The sequence below is a fragment of the Calidris pugnax genome, unplaced genomic scaffold, assembly GCF_001431845.1.
Source record: "Calidris pugnax isolate Ruff unplaced genomic scaffold, ASM143184v1 scaffold15, whole genome shotgun sequence".
Lineage (NCBI taxonomy): Eukaryota > Metazoa > Chordata > Aves > Charadriiformes > Scolopacidae > Calidris > Calidris pugnax.
The window spans coordinates 2,436,788-2,456,561 of NW_015090774.1; the positions used below are offsets into that span (position 1 = coordinate 2,436,788).

Genomic DNA, 19,774 nt, shown 5'->3' on the forward strand with positions numbered 1-19,774 from the left:
AACCATGTCACTAAGCACTGTGTCCACCCGTCTTTTAAATCCCTCCAGGGATAGTGCCTCAACCACTTCTCTGGGCAGCCCATTCCAATGCTGGATAACCCTTTCAGTGGAGAATTTGTTCCTAATATCCAATCTGAACCTCCCCTGGTGCAACTTGAGGCCGTTTCCTCTTGTCCTGTCGCCTGTGATGTAGGAGAAGAGACTGACCCCCACCTCTCCACAACCTCCTTTCAGGTAGTTGTAGAGAGTGATAAGGTCTCCCCTCAGCTGTCTTTTCTCTAGGCTGAACAACCCCAGCTCCCCCAGCCTCTCCTTGTAAGACTTATTCTCCAGACCCCCAGCAGCTTTGTTGCCCTTCTCTGGATCTTCTCCAGCACCTCAATGTCTTTTTTGTGGTAAGATGCCCAAAACTGGACACAGCACTCGAGGTGGGGCCTCACCAGTGCCAAGTACAGGGGGACAATCACCTCCCAAGTCCTACTTACCATGCTGTTCCTGATATAGGCCAGGATACCACTGGCCTTCTTGGCCACCTGGGCACACTGCTGGTTCACGTTCAGCCAACAGTCGACCAACACCCCCAGGTCCTTTTCTGCCAGGCAGCTCTCCAGCCATTCTGCCCCAAGCCTGTAGCGCTGCAGGGGGTTGTGGTGACCCCATCCTATTGGCCTTGGCCCATCTGCCAACATGTCTGTGAAAGACTCAGTCTTTGCCTTTACAAGAAGGTTGAGTTGATTTACTATGAAACATTTTTAAAGTAATACAGCTCCTGTGTGGATATTCTTATTTCTGAGTGTTTTCTTCACAGTTCAGCTTAAATGTGTTTGCAATCAGATTCTTAACTAAGATCCAAAGTGTATGATGATTAGAGGATCTCTTCATGCAAAGAGAAATTTCTTTGCAGTCTTTAAAGTTAGGTTTTGCGTTGAGAGTCTTCAAGATGAAGTTGAAATTAATCTGTCCCTGGTGTCAGCTTCTGTTTGCAATATCAACTTCACGAGTAGTATTTTTCACTCTTATACCTCTTCTAATTGTAAGGCAACATTTTACTGCCTATACCAGAGTTACCTGGTATCCAATCCTGGTATGCTCTCCCCTTTGAAAGTGACATTATAAAGCTTCTTAAAGGTATGCCTCACTTAGCATGCAAAGTAAGACAGAGGCCACTTAAAACACAGCTGGAGAATGTGCACATATATTTTATTTTATATTTAATTCTGTAATTTAATGACTTTTTTTAATACACTTACTGTACTAGGAAGTCAGTCCCATATATCTTCTATTAGTTAAAAGATTGGAAAGTTAACTGTACTTCTGTTTAGAACACATGCAAAAACTTGGACTGTAGCTCACAAGCAGGATTGAACATGTGTGCTTGGTTTGGATATTCCAAGCTACAATTCTGAGTTGTGAAGTGCTCTCTTATCTTTGTGTCAATGCTGAACATTTTTTCCTGCTTGTATCTCCCTATAAACATGAGTTGTTTTGGATGAGAACACTGGATGAGCAACAGTGGTTTTTAATCAAAATAACTGCTCTGTAGACTAAATGTCTTCAAAGCAATAAGAAAAAGAAATAAAGACCAAAGAAACTCAATTTGCAAAGAAAGAAGTACAGTTTACTGTGTTTTTAAATAAAAAATGTTAGAATCTGGATCCTTGTTAGGTTCATTCATCCTAAAAAAACTTGTAAACAGTTCATGAAACCACAAATGCCCGGTAGAGTGTTTTCTCTTAGAAAACCTTGTATACACAGAGATTTTCCGCTAAATAGGTTTATATGACACCTGAAGATAAACACTACTTCTCCTGTTATATGTTCTTTCCTTATTGAAGTACTATTTGGTTGAAGGAAATTATTAAAATAGCAGACCTTTTAAACCTCATTCATCTGGTCTATGGGTGATTTATTCACTATCTTATATGTGTTTTCTGAATACATGTTTTAAAAAATAATTTGGTGTTTAAGCAAACACTCTATATTTAGCTTATTTTTAAACTTCCCATTTTATTTTATTTCACTTGTTTGACTGTGTTTTCAATATCAATAACATTTAATGAGCTCTTGGAAGGTTAAAAAAAAAAAAACAAAAAAAGATAAAACTGAACTTGTGTGAACAATAGGTGTATACTGGGAGAGACAGTTTACAGGATTATTTATTACCAAGCCATTTTAAATAGTGTGAGACTTTTTTTTTTTCATTTAGAAAACTTGCTAGAATGAAATGAAATGTTTTGTTATTTAATCTGTTAATTAAGATATTGAAAGATTTTATAATACAAAGCTCTATGAGCCACTTCCCTTGAGATGGAATGACTCCCGATGAGGTCCTGTACATACCACAGATGTTTCCCTGTACAAGACCAAACTGGACTCTTACTTCTGAATGATGGTTTTCTTCCAGTTCAGAGTTAAAGGGGTAGTGAGTACTGAGGGGCCTTTGTCTTCCCTAGAAGCAGGAAGTGACGGATCACTTTTTAACTTGGTGAGAAGAGGGAATCTGGATGTAGCTGGCCATAAGATACTGTCCCCCAGGTCTTGCAACTTTCCTGCTCTGCACGGAGTACCTTTCCTTTGCAGGTTTCTGAACCAGGCTGTGGAAGAGCAGTGGGAAGGTCCTCGGTGCAAGGCACCAGCTTCCACTGAGGTCCTGCAAGCAGAACAGCATGTTGCCTAAAGGTGTTGATATTTTCTGCTTAATATAAAAAGAGTGGAGTAATGGATTCTACTGTGAGAGGATTTGACAAGGCCTAAACTGGATAAGTCTTCCTGGAGTTGCCTACCATTAGCAAAAAACAATTGTAATTTAGATACCAGTTAGAAACCAGCGTGGCAGTGTCACTGGAGAAGATAGGGAAGTAAGCATGCAGTGAGACTTGGAGCTCTGCTATAGGTATGGAGAACATTGCAAACTGGTGGACTTGCATACCTGAGAGAGTATCTTAAGTGGAGGACGAGGGAAGGTATGCCTGATATGGAAAAGCAAGAATTATCAATCCCTTATCAATTCTCCGTTATGTATAAAAGCAAAAGACCAAATGCATGCATTCTGGTGACCTGGGGAAACTGTTGAGAGGCTCTGAAAGGAACTTGTCTTGTCCCTTTTTTTCTAGAGAGAGTGTGATATGCGATAAACCAGAAATTTTGGATTAACATTAGCTATCTGTCAGAATTAGACACTCTCTTTACTTTCCTGAAAAACACTGACAATCTGAAAATGATGCATCATAATTAGGCCACTCAACAACTACCATCTGAAGCTTTGTGATACAACAAGGTCAATTTCTAGATATTTTTACTCTTGTCGTTGTGGTGAGGAACAAAATGACTTCTCCTTCTCTGTATATATTATGTATTGTAACCCAGCCATGAGCTTTTCCAGTCATCTCTTAATATGCATAAAGGAGTCTTCTAACAATTAATCTGTGAACTACTTTGTGCTTCCTCTTGCTTCTTTTTGCTTGTGGACAGAAGAAATGGTGCTGGTACTTGAGACCTAAGGAAATGGGTAGGGTCCAAAAACCAAATGCAGAAATGCATTGCCCATGAGGCAAGAAGGATAAGTTCCAAGCTCAGCCTTGGAAGTTCAGCAGATCTTCTGGATTTCGAATTACTGCTTCATTAAAAAGAGTTATTGCTTCATTAGCCATATCTGCCTGTGAAGAAATGGAGGACTTCAGTATCAGGGCTGAGTGAGGCACCTTTCAAAAGCAGCAAATCAACCTAATTTTTATAGGCCATACTATAAACTTTCTAAATATGAAAAATCAAATGCAGTATTTGAATATAGATTGCATTACACTGGAGAATTTAAAAAAAATATTTGCCTTGTACTTTTCATTAAGCTTCAGCAGCTGATTAATGTTAATGTAAATTAAATAACTACTATAATACTGCTATACAGTCTCATTGTAGAAATATTATCTTCCGATGCCAATGTTCTATTGACTGAAGAGACAGAAAAGAAAATACACTGCTGTTAAATATACTTTATACATGACCGAAAAGCAGGGAAGAAACCAAACATATCTTCTGAATGTAAAGTTCCTCCTTTCGGAATTTAGACCAGATGTGGTCTGTAAAAAAAGCCCTGGTAGTTTTATTAAGGCCATGAATGGAGGTTGTAAAAAGGTGCTGAAGCAGCTTCACGGGTCGTGGTTCATTAACTCTAATTGGCATGTCTGGATTCCATCTGATGATGATCACGTCTTTCCTTTCTCACATCCTTTTTCTCACTGTCTTCGGGTGACCGGCTTCTAGAGCTACCTTTTTCAAAAGTATTTCCAACAGTGCACCTGGGTAATATTCTAAACCACTTCAGTCATACTTGAACGTGTCTTTTTTTTCTTGGATTTGCTTCTTTTCTTATATTTTTCTTGTGTGGATCTTTCCTCTGGAGAGAACAGAACCATCGTTAATGGAAAACATATTAGATTTTGAGAGATTAAGTTACATAAAAGTTTTCCTACTTGAAAAGACTTACTTTTGGAGATCAGAAAATTCTTACAGACATTAAAAATAGCAAATGTAAAAGCCTCATTGAGCACCAAGTGCCTTCTGATTTCAGGCTTGATAAGAGGGAGTGAAGAAGCAATATTTTACATACCACCCACATAAGAAAACCACAATTTATAGTATGTGGCCATCTGTGTGTTTCCCAAGTTTTTGTTTCTTTATTAGAATTGACTGTGTGCCAAAAGCAGAACATTAACTCTACCAGCAGTGGAAAAGATATGGAATAGGTAAAGAAGTTCATCCCTTTATTTCAAGCTGTTTATGACTGAAAATTACAATTGGTGTCCTGAGAACAGGAATTAATGCTTTCAGACCTGAAATAGCACCTCCTTTTTTAGCAGTAATTTTATGGGCACAGAACTATCTGTTTTCCCCAATAAAATGAAAATATTATTAAAAAATTTTGAATTTGGAATTTATCTGGCAAGTTTAATTCCAAAACATAACTAAAACCTCATGTCATGGTAACTAGATTAGTTTAGTAAGAAAGATTGCAATTTGATTGTCTTTCAGTGTGATTTAAGTACTGTTAAGTACAGTTCTTTAAAATAAGCAAATAAATAATGCTGCGTTGTTAAACATTGATTTCATTAACATGATTGGTGGTAGGGAATTTTCTGAAATCAAGAGAAATAAGAGCTGTTTTTTGAGCTGAACATGTTTTTTGAGTTTATAAAATCACAATCTAAGATTCCATAAAGCTGTCTTTTCTTGGCTCTTAATGTTGTTATAAGTATTAAGAAATCTTTAATTTTATATCCCTGATATACTGTGCCAAAATAAAATAATCAAGTAGCTGTAAAGACGTGAAACAGTTATAACACTTCTCATGTTACTGTTTTAAGTCTGTTGAATTGTTTATACCTGTAGACTGAAGTTTTGAAAATAATTCTTATGAATCCATTTTGCCCTTATTAGCAGACAGATAACCTCCTAAAATTATTACCAATATTAAATATCTGTAATTGCATTTATTTTTTAAAATGTTTTTTTTTAGTGTATTCCATTTTTTTTAAATGATTTTGTTTTCTTTCAGAATGCCACTGTCATGAGATATTCCTATCAGAATTGTCTGATACTGATTTCTCAAAATCCTGTGGGGATTTATGTTTCTTTAAAAATGTTTCTTGTATTCTGAAATAGCAAGAAATGTCACAGGTAAACTAAGTATCCTACTTCTCACTTCTGTTAACTTGTTAAAAAGGTCGCTTTTCTACTTGATATATCACTTGCATATAGCTATCCATATGACCTATGAATGTTAGCACAGTGTTCAGGCTTATTATCTGAGCAGTGTTTTAATTCTTTTAGTTATAATCCTAAAAAATACAGTATGCATAATAAAATTAAATCAGCCTATCTTACCCATGTTTCAATATACCTTGTGACTTTTATTGAAAGAATCTTCCTCTTGTCTCAAAAAATTCTGGTGCTACTCAACAGAATAAACTATTTCATTCCAGGCTCTGCATATCAGCATTGATTTGATTCTTTTACAGCCTCCACTTTTCTATTTTTTATTCTAACTCAGGATCTAAGCGATCCCAATTTAGCTATGGCATGCTAAGTTTAATCTATAATTCTGCAGTTTTCTCCATAGTATCCATGTGTCTGAGAACATAAAACAGAGATCAAAACGACCGATTATTAGAGAGCATCTCTGGTCTTTAGTCTCACAATACTTTCATATTTTTATTAGCTGAAAATTTACTTTTTTCCTGCATTTTATCTGTAAATGAGTAGCTCACTGGCCTTATATTCACACTGCAATATCTTAACGTCAACCTGTTGTGAGCCTTTTTAATTTTCTTTAATAACAGAAGGAAGTGATAACGTGCTTAAATATACTCATAAACCATTTTTATGCAAAGCTCTAACTTCTTCAGTCTCCAGTGTTATTTTATTTCTTTGGCTTCCACTTTTCCTCTGGGAAGCTCTACTAATTTCCTTCATGCTACAGTTTCATATGCATCCTAGTCTATGTTTTCAGATGTTTGACCTTTATTAGCTATATAAAATAGAACATAGTTTCTGCTTTGATAGCATCCAAACCCTGAAATTAATCATTAAGGAGTTACTCCATTTCCAGTTCTTTTCTCCTGGACCACCACTAGTTGTTTTTAAACTGCAGTTTTTGCATAAGATGAACGTTCTTAGTCTCTGATATCTGATCTATAGAATCTACCATCAAAGAAAATGAGGCCAACATATATTTGACCTGTTGCATAAATTTGCAGCTAGGAAAAATATTACATTCCCTGAAAAGAATGCTGGTGCCTTTAGATGTTGTGAAGTCTACCTTGATTTTCTTTCTTTTTCTTTTTTTTTCTTTTGCTATTCCCTCATCTCCTTCTACTCCTCCATACTTTCTTCATAATTGGCTGGTCCCGAAGTCCTTAAGCATCTGTGTTTTTACCTTTAAAATATGCACTTTTGTTTTCACAGATTTCCAAAATAAAGTTTTCCAAGACTTAAAATATTTGTCTAACCCGTTCTTTAATTATCTTCTCCTATATTTGCATTGTTACTGGACTCAGGTCTTTGCTCTTGCCTTAGTAACATACCTTTTTTGACTTGTTCTTTCTGTTTGGGCTCATGAGTCTGATTTGTCTTATTTAGGCTATGGCCTGTATCAAATATGGCCAACTTATGTTGGTGTAACAAGTTACAGATGAGCCAGCCTACCTGTTTGTATGAGTGTTCTTAACTTGCCCCACATGCAACAAAAATGCTGCTAGTTTTCAAAACCCCTGTGTTTAAGGTATGCAAGTGTAAATTCATATATAGAGCAACAGGCAATGAAGATTCTTTCTAGAGGCAGGTGACATGGAGTTATAGAAATGTAGAAGATAGTACTTTCTCTTTCTCCTGTGCCTCCTGACCCATTAGATTATCTTCTGTAGAAATACCATTAACAATCTCTGAATCTTTTGAAATTTGGGTTGTTAGCTTTCCTCAGGTTGGAAAGACTTCTTGAGAAAGTTTCTGGAAGTCAGGAGCATCCCTTGGAATGGAACAGGGAATACAGAAGCCTTCAACAGAGGTGAGTAGATTCCTCATTGTATTTAGATGGAAGTTGCATGAAATCCAGTAATGATGAGGGAATATATTGATTTAAAAGACCTAACATTTTCAAAGCACGTTTTTTTTCTATTTAACTAAATTTTTCATATTTAGTTATGAAAATATCTACAATGTATCAATCAATACACCAAAAACTTATCTGCTCTGTTATACACCAGTTTGAGCACAGATTTAAGGCATTTTCACAGAAGTCTACTCCCACCCTTCATTCCAACCCCATCAGCCACAAACAAAAGATATACGGAACTCTTCAAGTGAAGAATACAGGAAACTAAAAGAAAACACATTTTATTTTGAGGGATGTTTCCAAGATTCCAGCCAAGTCATGCAAAAGCCTACCTAAGGTCACTTATCTATGCTTCTACAGCTGCCTCCATACTTCACAAGAACTGTTAAGTACTGGCCCGGTGAGAGCTGCCTGGGTTCTGTGGAGGCAGAGACAGAATGAGATCCAGGGAACAGAGAAGAACATCAGAGCCAAGAAGAAGTGTGAACTAATTCAGAGGCTCACATTTCAAATGTTTCTAGCTATAACAGGAGTCTGAGTACATGCTCATACAGGTAGCTTTACAATATCTTAATCATTTTCTAGGACATAAAGCCAGGAGAGATCCCTGAGATGGGTGAATCCTTTTATTCCTATATGCTTTCAGATATGAATTCTCCTATGCATAGAGAACTGGGAAGCCTCTATCCTACTTGCAAAACATAGTTCTCAAAAAACCCTTTCTAAACACCACTCAGACAGATGGAGTGCAAGAATATCATATTACTAAGGGTTAAGTAGAATTAGTAGACAGAAGAGAACAGGAGCTGGTGGAGTAATCTTTTTTATTATCTTCTTCTAATCCAAAATGTTAGTTTTTTGATCTGGGAAAGACTCCTTAACCTCTCTGGCACTTATTCTGCTATATATTTATCAGCAACATTTACCTCCCAGGGAGAGGCAGACCCTTGTATACTTCTGAGTTTAATAAGAGTCATTGAGTCATGAGTGCTACCCAACAATTCAAAAGCAATCTTATGACTCCAATATGCATTGAGTTTAGTCCTAAAATAATATGTACCAATTCTTTAGGGATTCCTGGGAAAGTCTTAATGCTCAGTTTTAACTCCCACATCATCGGTTTGAAAACACAAGGCTGTTTTTTCTTTCATTTCTATCCTCCCCTGTAGTGCTTTTCAAAGGTGGCTTATTTTTCCCAAGTTTTGCCACAAAAGGGAGTTAGCAAACTTTAAAGCCTGTGTGTTGGGAGGCAAAAGAGTGACATGAAAGCACCCTGGTAATGTTTTTGTGTGTGGGAAGGCTGGCTGTAGGCCTATTAGGTTTCTCCAGAAGTTTTCTCAGGAAAAAAAAAGCAAGGCAAGAAAACTGTCTTGCTCCTAATGACCCAGACCCCTTGAATTTTGCATTTGATTTTGATATAACTGTCTCTGAATACCTCCATTTCATTCTGATCAGAACAAGGCACTCTGTGGTCTGCTCATTGTGAAATTTTTGAGTTGAAATCCTAAATTCAATCTGCACTTGACAGAGCAGTGGCAGATGACGTTTATGAATGGAAGCATCTCATTGGTGCTTATGCTGAGTGAACAGGGAGGAAAAGCACTTATTGCTACAGGGTTTTCTTCCTGCCAGCTAAATGATATAATTTGCTAAGCACCCATTCTGGTTCTCTTCCTTGCTGCACTGGCAATCTTCTCCTTCCTGGTAGCATGCCTCTTTCAATGTTTTCTGCGCCACCCCCGAGCAATTTGGCATAGGTTCTCCAGTGAAACACGAGCACAGCCATCACATCATGTACATTACAATCACTTAGTGGTTAAAACCATTTGTGTAGGAAGTGGAAAATTTAATTTCAGTGCCCTCTTCAAAGGAGCCTAAACACACCAAAGAAAGTGCTAACCACCAAGTTGTAATCTAAGCTGTAAAGCACAGTCTATCCTGTTGCAAGTGAACAGAAGATAATTAAAATTCAATAGGCTTCTGCTGTGGTTTGTGCAGTTGCCCAGAGGAAGGTGCACAAGTGAGGCTTCTGAAGAGTTATATTTTTATATTACTCTAATGACTTGAGCCCAGCATTAAGAAGGCAGATTGTGCATCCTGTGCAGCCCTGATGGGTTCTGTGGACCAGCGTATGGTGGGATTTGGAACTCAATGCTACGCTCAGCATTGCATTTGACCTGATGTAGACATATTCCTGTGCAGCATACAGGTTAGATGACATAATGGAATGGCCTAAAAGTTACATCTTGCCAAATTACATCTTGCCTAGTATCCTCTCTAACAGTGACCATTAGCAAATACTTAAAGAAATATACTTAGAGAAATACTTGGAGAAAGAGTTAAAGAAACTGACGCATATAGAGTGAATCTTCCCCAGAGTATCCTCTTCTCATGCATTTAGGATGTTAGGAACTTCTTTCTTTGGCATGGCCAGCCTATGCACAGTAACTGACATGTTCAGCTCTGGGGTTCAGCTCATGGATTCAGGTGTTTAAAAGTTAGGGGAACCAAGCCCTTCCTCGGGTATAACCCTAAAACTTTTCTAGTTTTCTTTCTTATAACCTTCATCCATCTTTTCCTTTTCTGGCCTCTATACCTTTAAAAACTTTCACATTCCCAGCAACTAAAATTGTATATAAACTGCATTCAGCCAAAGGAATCACTATAATTGTTTCAGATTAGATATATGCTTTTATTTAATTATTCAGTAATTACCCACACGTTTTCACCTGTAAAGCCATGTCTGTGTTGCTATACAGATGGTTGTGTTTCAGCATTTCCTATTGTTCAATTCAGTGTAGGCTCTACTGTTACTCCACAGCAGTACCATGGGTGGTCCTCAAACCAGGACATTCATACAGCTTTTTTTTCAAACAAAGTGTAAAAAGGCCCTGCATTTCCATTATACAGTGATAGTCTGGTTTTAGTAGTATGTCTGAAAATTCTGCTACCAGCTATACTTACACCCCTAAACCTCCATAAGTCTTAAGATAAATATACATATAAGTAGAGAGAAGAGTATGAAATATAAAAATCCTCCCATATTAGCAAGTCTAATTCTCTACCATTTTTAAATGCTTTGGTTTAAATCATTAAATTAGGAATGTAATTATAATATAGTTTCCCACTTTCCATGGGAAACAACTGAATGATTGGGGTACTTAAATTTTGAGAATGTCCCCTGCTTGCGTTAATCTTCCATTAGGTGTACCAGTCTTGAGTTCTATTTTGGCTTTAGGATTAAAAGTTGTTCTTTTGAGCATGGATCACATCTAGTTTTATTACTGATTTGTGAAAGGGACATTCAGGTCAACAAAAGCTGTCTCTCCAGAGAATATTGTAAAATGGATACTGCCATTTCTTAACTGCATCAGAAGGAAAGTAATAACTTTCAATTATAAAGAAAAAAATAAGGAAAAGCTGGAACAAGCTTCTATCCTCTCATGTATCTAAGGAGATCATGACCACTTATCTGGTTCTCCAATAATACCCTTAGATGAAACAGGCTATGACTGTGGTCAGTCCTAAAAATGGTTGTGCATGGATTCAGAAGCCCAAGTGAGTCTTTCCCACTGATTTTAGTAAACTACATTTCTAAGTACTCCCAGCAGTAAAAGGGACATAGACCGCATACTGAGGAGTCTTACATGTTCAGGTAACTTTATTCAATTTAAAAAACATTATTAAAATCTCTGCTGCAAAACCCAAGTAATACTGCTACATTTTGTGTCCATAATGTAGCGTTACTTCTGTCATAAGTTGTATAAGGATATTTTTGCAGTATTTAAAGCAGTTATTGAAAAATTATTTTATTGCACTCAAACAAGAGTGGTAAGAAGCTCCCATTTATGGTTGATTTTAAAACAAGGAACATAAATTCCAACATCTTTTTTATCAAATTAGTCAAAATTTTACAATCATCTCACTATTAACTAGTTAGGATACTTCTGAATATTTTATAATACAGGTATAATTTTAGCCTCTTATTAGGGAGATAGTTAAAGTATTTTTAAGACCTTTCACACAGGGTAAAATCAAAAACTGAGAATGAACATAGTTGTTAAAGAAGGGTGATGATCATAGCAATGCGTAAATTGCATTATTCTAAGCTGTGATACAATCTTTAATAAGTCTTGGGAGCAGTCTGAGAACAGTGAAGTGGCAGAGAACAAAATCATTAAGTGACTATGCAGTCTCACAGTCTTTGACATTATTAATTATGCCACCCCATGGGCCCAAGCAAAAAAACACCACCACAGCTCTCTAAACCTGACTATTTTGCTGGTTTAGAGTTTGAAAATATTTCATTCGAGGGCAGGATGCATTAAGCATATGTATTGTGTTATTGCCCCTCCTCATGGAAAGAAATAGATGCTAAACTATCAAATGAATGTAGGTCACTAAGTGTTATTACCAAGATGGTGAAAAACATCCCTTTGTCACTAAAGAAATGTTAAACATTAAATTCCCAGGTTTCCTTCTGCAGATCTCACATGGTTGTTATGTGCTTTGATTTTCCCTAATAAGAACAAGTGCACAGCCAAATCATTTTATTCCTGGAGTTATACTGTGTAAGTTTTGTGGTTAACATGCAGGTGGAGATTGATGAAGCTGGGATGTTTCCATGGAAACGTGTGGAAAACTTTACTATGGAGTGCAAAGCTTTTTATATAAAAATTATTTAGGAATTCCTAGTAATTGGTTAAGAAAATACATATTACGTGATTAAATCTTTCCTTTTCCTCAGTATTCTGTTCTCCAGTGTAATCAGATTTACTTACGAGTACAAACCAATGCTTTCAATGTTACTCCTTTTTTTTTTTTTTTTTTTTTTTGCAATCCTCAGGACTTGGCTCTTACACTTTTATTTCTATAAAGTAGTAGCTGAGGTACAACATTTGTTGTTCCCTTTGGTTAGATTTTGGAAGTTTGGGCTGATGTCATTTTTCTAGAAATAATCTGCTCTTTGTAAACGTGTGATCACTGAGCTTGCTTGAGCCTTTATTTTTATAAGAAAGAGAAATAGAAGGGGTTTTGTCTGCAGACTTCTGTGCTTGCAGTACTTCATGTGACTCCATGGCCTTACAATTCTCACCAGCAGTTCATAATTAAAAGAAATTCTTGTTAGAGAAATCATGGAAAGATTAAACTTTCCTAATATACAAAAAAACAAAAAATATTTGAAGTAAATTTCAGAGAATAACAAGTTCTCAAATGCACTTACTATTTGCATGTATCACTGCCCAGTATGTCAGTGATGGAATCATTGCGGAGGTTTATATAAGAATCTCGAAAGTGATCAGAAAACTGTAACTTTTGGGGTCACTATTCCTAAACATCAAGGATCAAAAAAGTTTTAAAAATAAGCAGTTTAGTTCTCATGCTCCTTGTTGAGATTTTGTGTCAATACAAATCCCATCAAAATCTGTGCACTCCAAGTGAGCAAACTGAGACTCGTTTAGTCAGACAGATACAGTGGAACTGTGTGTACTGCTGGCATACTTCAATACCCTGTGGCATCTCATTTCTTCTCACTTCCCATATAAGCTAGCCAGAATCTCTGGGTCTTCCTGCATCATGTACAGTTCAGTTAGTCAGATGTATTCATAACTATGGTAGCCATTCTGGCTTCTGATGCATATTATTTAAGCTCTGGCTGTAAGCTCTGGCCTGAGATGGAGGGTGGATTATCTCCACTCTGATGTTAAGATCCACCCTGTAGGATAGCTCTGCTTTACACACAGCTTCTTTTAGTGTATATTGAGGGGATGTGACATTCACTGTCTCTACCTTTCCTGAGAAGTATAGGCCAATGCCTCACGCTACCTCCCAGAAAATACTTCTGCTGAAAGTTATAGGAAGTGCTTGAGGTGTTCTTTTAAGAGCAGCCCTGCTTCAAAGCTGCATTTGTTAAATGTTTCACAAAGAGGAGTCACTCATCTGGGAGACAAAGGCTCCAGAAACTCACACTTAACAAATACAGACAGAATCCTTCCCCAGGTTTCTGTAATAGTGGCAAAGTTATGGACTTTGTACCAGCAGGGATGGAGAAGACACCAGGGTGCCTGCATGAAAAAAGGCACCTTGAAAAATGTAAGTAATTTTAATTTAACTAACATTTAATAATAGTGGTTTAGTATGGGCAATACTTCATTTTTTTTCCTTTATATGTATAACCGCTTTTCTTTCTGGGGAAAAAAAAAGAAAGGTATATTTATAGATAAGGAGAAACAAATTTTGTAGGGCAAGGAGTACTGCTTGCTAGTATCTTCCTTACTGTTTTGCCATTTGGATTATGCTGTGCAAGTGGAGTGAAACAGTAAATTTATTCCACTGAAATTCAATTAGTGCATATGAAATCAAGTTCCCCTGAGGCAAAAATCTGCTAAGTAAATAGAAGAATTCCCTTGCCATGCACCTGTATTTGGAGTAGCTCATCACATAATAGAGATATGAATGGCAAGACAGGCATTTTCATCTTCAGGCTTGAGATTTCAATACTAACAGATACTGCTGAGAGCAAGGCTTCCAGGAACTCATGTGTTGTTTCTGGTCTTTGCAAGATAATTCTTCTCCAAGTAGCACAGCTAGTGGTTCATGGTGACTAGAGGACTCCCTCCAGTGGGAGATTTATTGCATGAACTCTACTTGAAACTGTGCTCTTCTAATGACTGTCTCTCTTTGGCAGCAAATGCATTAGAAGCTATTAATGTCTTGCTCCCTTTTGCCTTTCTACAATAAATCTGTAATCTTTTATATTTCTAAAAACAAGACTCTGTAAAGTGCATTGTGCTTTGCTTCAAAGAGCTGTGGTTTGGTTCCTGAGAGGGATACAAGTGAAACAGTTAAAGGAATTAAAGTCAAGGTTTACCTGCTACACACAAGAAAGAATAGAAAGAAACAGAAAGACTGCTTCCTCACTGTTATTTCTTATATAGAGGAGCAACGGTGGCAGTGGGGCATAAAAGTTTTGTTCCATATAATTTGTGACAGTGGGTTTAAGTGTCTTCTGAATGGGCAGCTGGAAACAAATGCTGCAGCCTCCTTCAGAATGAGACATCCACTACAGATCCCCAGGCCATTTGCATTCTTGACAGTTTTTGCTCTGTGTCCTGTACCTCTGGTTGTCCCTGCCCGTACTCCTTTAATTATAGGGAACAATACATAATGCCAGCAAAAAATGTTTTGTAATACAGCATGCCATGAGTGTTTTCCTGAACTTATATATACATTTTCTGTAGGATTTTTGTAGTACTTCCAGAAGCTGCTATTACGATTAGCATAATGATGATGAAGCATGATAATGATACATGCCTCATTTAAAATTTAATTTTCTGAATTAAGTTTCATGTTCCTTAGGGTTATGATTTGGAAATAGAAATATTTGACAACCAAACAGGTGTTATGATTTAGAAATAGAAATATTTGACAACCAAACAGGTGCAGAACAGGCTTTGACTATAGAAGTTTCCTTGTGACACATCTAATGAGGCAATTCTGCATTTTTATCTACTCTCCATCTTTAATGCAACAACGTAATTCTGTCTTATACTTGTTCATTGCCCTTCTTCAGGTATCTCAGCTGCCATGTTATTGGTATTTGGGTATATAGGTATTTGTCTCCCTACCTAGGGCCTCCATTAATGCTCTCAGATTTTGAATTTGTCTCCCTACCTAGGGCCTCCATTAATGCTCTCAGATTTTAATATTTTTTTTTTCTGAACAGGAGAACCCTGATTATTCCAAATGATCTGCTTAGCTTTTTCAGTTAGAAACAGACTTTTGAAGGAAAATGTTAACATCTACACAGATTAGTGCATTTTCACGAATGTAGGACAAACTTACAGAAAAAGTCCTCATTTTTCTGAGGGAGGAAAAGCCTGTCTTTGAATAGAAGGTAAGCATACCTCCCCTCACTTCCCAACTATATTATTTTATATTTCTAGTTTCCCATGCTTTATCATGTGCAATCCTCTCTCCCAGTCCCTTGCCTCCATTGAAATTGCATATCTGAGCATTGGCTTTTGAGCTGGCACAGGAACTGCTGATTCACACTATGCTCTACTGTACAATACTATTATAAAATACAGTAATAAGAGGTAAGATTTTTTTTTTAGAAAAAAATGCCTTAAAAATTGCTTTAAAAGCTTGAGAAATATATTTTTATTTCTCATTTTCCTTAATCTACATAAATAATTGAAATGTAATAAGAGGTAAGATTTTTTTTTTTTAGAAAAAAAGCCTTAAAAATTCCTTTAGAAGCTTGAGAAATACAATATATTTGTATTTCTCATTTTTCTTAATCTACATAAATAATTGAAAAATACACATAATGTCCTATATTATGAGAAAAGCAAATAATGCACAAGCTTCCCAACCACAAGAGAAAATAAACTGATAAAATTAGGTTTAATTAAAAATAATATATAAATATATATAATATAATATAAAAATAAATATTTTGCTAGCATATTAAGTGTGATTTGTTCTCACAGCAGTTTTGTCCCAGGTTGTTGCATACAAGACACTTTGAATACAGTCTGAACCTGGAATTTGAGAACCAGCCCTGCTGAGTACACCAAGATCTACCAGACATTTAGCACCCATGAGCTCTTACATCAGGATTCTGCTCCCACAGAGTGCTCAGCAGACTGAAAGCATGGCTGTGGTGATAAAAACAGGACAAGTGGAAAGTTCTTGTATAATTTTGACACTAGGGAGATACTGTCAGAGCTACTCACACTACGTTGATGCGATACGTTACTGTGGAATCTGAGAGCAAGGTAGGAGACCAAACTTTGTCTGTGCACACTTGCAGGCGTAAGTTTAAAATTAATATGATTCCATTAACTTCCTTGTTTAATCTTGTAAGACACATCTCAGTTATAGACACATGAAACAGTGTCTCATTTTCACGTTCATGCCTGCGCCAAATAGCCTTGCAGATGGTTGTTTGCTGCCATGGGGACTGCACACCTGTAGCACATACTCCCCCCATCCTCGTTAGAGCACGAGGAGTTGCTGTTCTTGCCATCTCAGTACAATGGGCTTCTCTCAGGAAAAACTGCTGGTGTCCACGCTGTGTGAATGAGGGCAGTTCTCATGGCAACCGCACTTTATCCGCAGAAATGTGCATTGTTTCCTAACACTTTCCCCTTCTGTCTAGAAATGATGTAAAATCCAAGGGAGCAAAAGAGTAAGAAAGAACCCTAATTGGCATGCAAGCGGCAAACACCCTGACACTTATTTACCTTTCACACTGATCACTATTGTTTCACAAATTATTAAGCAGCCCGAAGTATTACGAAATAAGACGTATTTTAAGAACACTCCATTGGGGTTGCTCAGCAACATGCCCATACAATGGATTTTTTTAGACAGAAATCAAGTTCATGCAGGATTCATTACCATCGGATGTGGCAGAAACCAACAGCTATATTGCTTTGTGCCTCAGGGGATTATTCCAGTCACTTCCTCCCTCCCTCCTTTCCTTCCCCCCTTCTCCAGTTTGAGGAAGCTTGTCAGGGCTAGGCTGATCCCATGGGAGGTTGGTAAGAAGAGAGGAACTGCATTGTTGGTGGGACTGGCCGGAGTTCCCTGCTTCTGCCCCAGTGAGGCTCCTGCCAGCAGGGAATGAGGTGGCGTGATGGTGACAGTGAGAGAGCTACACCTTCAACATGGGAATTCTCCGCTGATAGCGTAAGGTTATGTTAAGTCTCCTTTGTAGAACTAGCAGCAGATCGGGTTGGGTTTTGTTTTTGTTTTCTTCCAGATTTCAAAACCTTTTGAATGGGAGAAAGATGTCCCTTGCACTTTTAATGACATTTCCACTCACTTACAAGGGGGCAAAAACTTGTCCTCAGCCTAATGAAAACAAACATTTACTTTGATAGTAAGAACGACCTCAGTTTTGGCAGCCTAAGTATCTTTGAACTCCTCAGACCACAAAGCAGAAGCGCTGCTAGGAAAAAAGCCTCCCCTACAGAGAACAGCCACTTGTTTGCTGGGGAGGCTACGGACAACACTGCTCCCAACTGCGTGGCACAGCTCAGTCTGAGAGGGCAGATCCAGCTGTAAAAGTTCTTGGTCTCATACCTTAACGCAATTTCTGTCCTTGTGACTTTTATTGATGCCTTAATTGTTGCTCTCCACCCTTCCAATAGTATTTGTAAAGCTAGTTCTTAAGTCTACCATCAAGACTGATCACAAAACCTATAATTAGACTATTAGTTAGTAAAAACCATAAAGTACTATATTTATTTTAGATTATTACCTTCTTTGTTGTCATGGGGGTCACTGTAGATAGAAGCCAAGGTAAACAAGGAGAAAATGACAAAAGCCAGCAAGATGAAAGCTACTTCAAGGTTTGTAAAGGGCAGCTCCATGAGCTGTTACTGCTTCACCTAGGAAAAAGAGTAAAGGTTTATACAGCTGGCTGTGGAAAGGGACTGCTCTGATCGTAGTTAAATCTTGAGTCAGAAGGATACTAGATCCTGGTCAAACTGGTTGAGTAACTTTAGCAGGTAAGGAAACAATACTGCTGGCTGATACAAGAATGCAGGTTCAAGCCCTTTTTACAGAGGAGGACTTAGTACGTACATTCCTCTAGGGGATATTCACAGCAGTTATTAGAGTAAAGTTGTGTTTAACTGGCTGGTGTATCTATCTGCATCCTATATTTATTGTATACGTATTTATGTGCAATGCATTTAATTGCAGGAACATATTTTGACTTTGAAAGAGTAGTAAATAACTCCCTATTAAAAAAAAGGATCTCTAAAGATCTATAGTATAGAATAGATTTTCCTAACAGTAAAATTCCTAGTATATAAGAAGTCTACCTTCTGCGTAGTGGAAAATTTAACACACATGAGATAAAGCACCAAGGTTACAACCAAATTACAAATCAAATCCCAATCAATAGTCCAGGAATTCTGAAGTCAATGGAAATTTAAAGTGTTTGCTTGCTCACAGGATTTATCTCTAAAAAGCAGTCTCCCTGAAATGTCAAAACCAAGGAGGCCAATACATTTGTACAGAGAAGTTGAGAGAAATCAGAAGCACATTAAAAAAAATATGAAAACAGCTTGCAGTAATTAAAAGGAAGCCAACACTTACTGATTGCCAGGAATTTGTGTGTACATTCCATTGGGGTTTCTTCAAAATCATCCCAGTTCTAGAAAATAGTTCAGTATCAATGGATTAATCACTCATGTCAATCGCTCACAGCTGGAAGGATCTAATGTAATGTGGTTCCCTGATGTTTTTCAGTTGCTGCCTTGCTGGTGGCAGGTTACAGTCCACATCAGACTAGAGGACGGCGAAAGTAGAAGGAGAAGGCAAAGCTCAATGTTTTTTTTTTTTCTTGTACCTGCCTTCAGGATCCTGGCAATGTGCAAGCAAACTGAAGTAACAGAAGTTGTAGCAATGCCATTGGGGCAGTCGAGACTGAAGTTTGTACATTGTAAATCATGTTGAATTTCAAGCCCTAGTAAAATATTAACATAATTGTAAACAAGACAAACTAGTATAAGAAAGAAACCCAGCTCGGTAAATGGATCAGGAGGAATTTTAAAATTCAGATCCATACTGATATGCAATGATATTGCTATGTTACCAAACCTGTATAGATGCAACTTATATGAAAAATGGTCCTTTGAGAGATCTTTCTGACCACTTTTTGAGAATTTTTTTGCTGTAAAGTCTTGGTTTGAAAAACACAAATACTATCTATCCAAAGTAAAGCATTGGTCATCTCTGACTGTATTAGCTACATGTTAATTAAAGAGGATTGCTAAACTATTTTTTTAAATATTCTGATTATTCTATTATTTTAAAATATAAAATATTTTGACATTGCTACTTTTCAGCTCTGATCTTCTGTAAGCAGGAATATTTCCACAATAGGCAAAGGAGTGGTGCTTGTGAGACCCAGTATCAATTACACCTGAATAAATTAGAGCATGCAGAGATCTTTTGATCTCTGTCACATCCAATGTATCGTCTGCTGATCATTTTTGCAACAAACATTTCTTTAGTAGCTATTATTAATACCACTTTATGATTTCTAAGAGTGAAAACATAGTTACGCGTATTGCTACTTCCCTGTCTGTATGACACATTAATTGCTTACCCCATTTTATACAATAAACTAAAGAATCACCTGTT

At 37.1% G+C, this 19,774-nt stretch overlaps 1 long non-coding RNA gene across 1 annotated transcript; it reads right to left on the reverse strand.

Moving 5' to 3' along the window:
- Window positions 1–1,183: 1,183 nt before the first annotated feature.
- On the reverse strand, window positions 1,184–19,024 carry LOC106889990. Its single transcript, XR_001412442.1, has 3 exons — window positions 18,725–19,024; window positions 17,880–18,009; window positions 1,184–4,393 (listed from the first exon to the last, which is right to left on the reverse strand). It is a non-coding gene; the product is annotated as an uncharacterized LOC106889990 (long non-coding RNA).
- Between the last annotated feature and the right edge of the window lie 750 nt (window positions 19,025–19,774).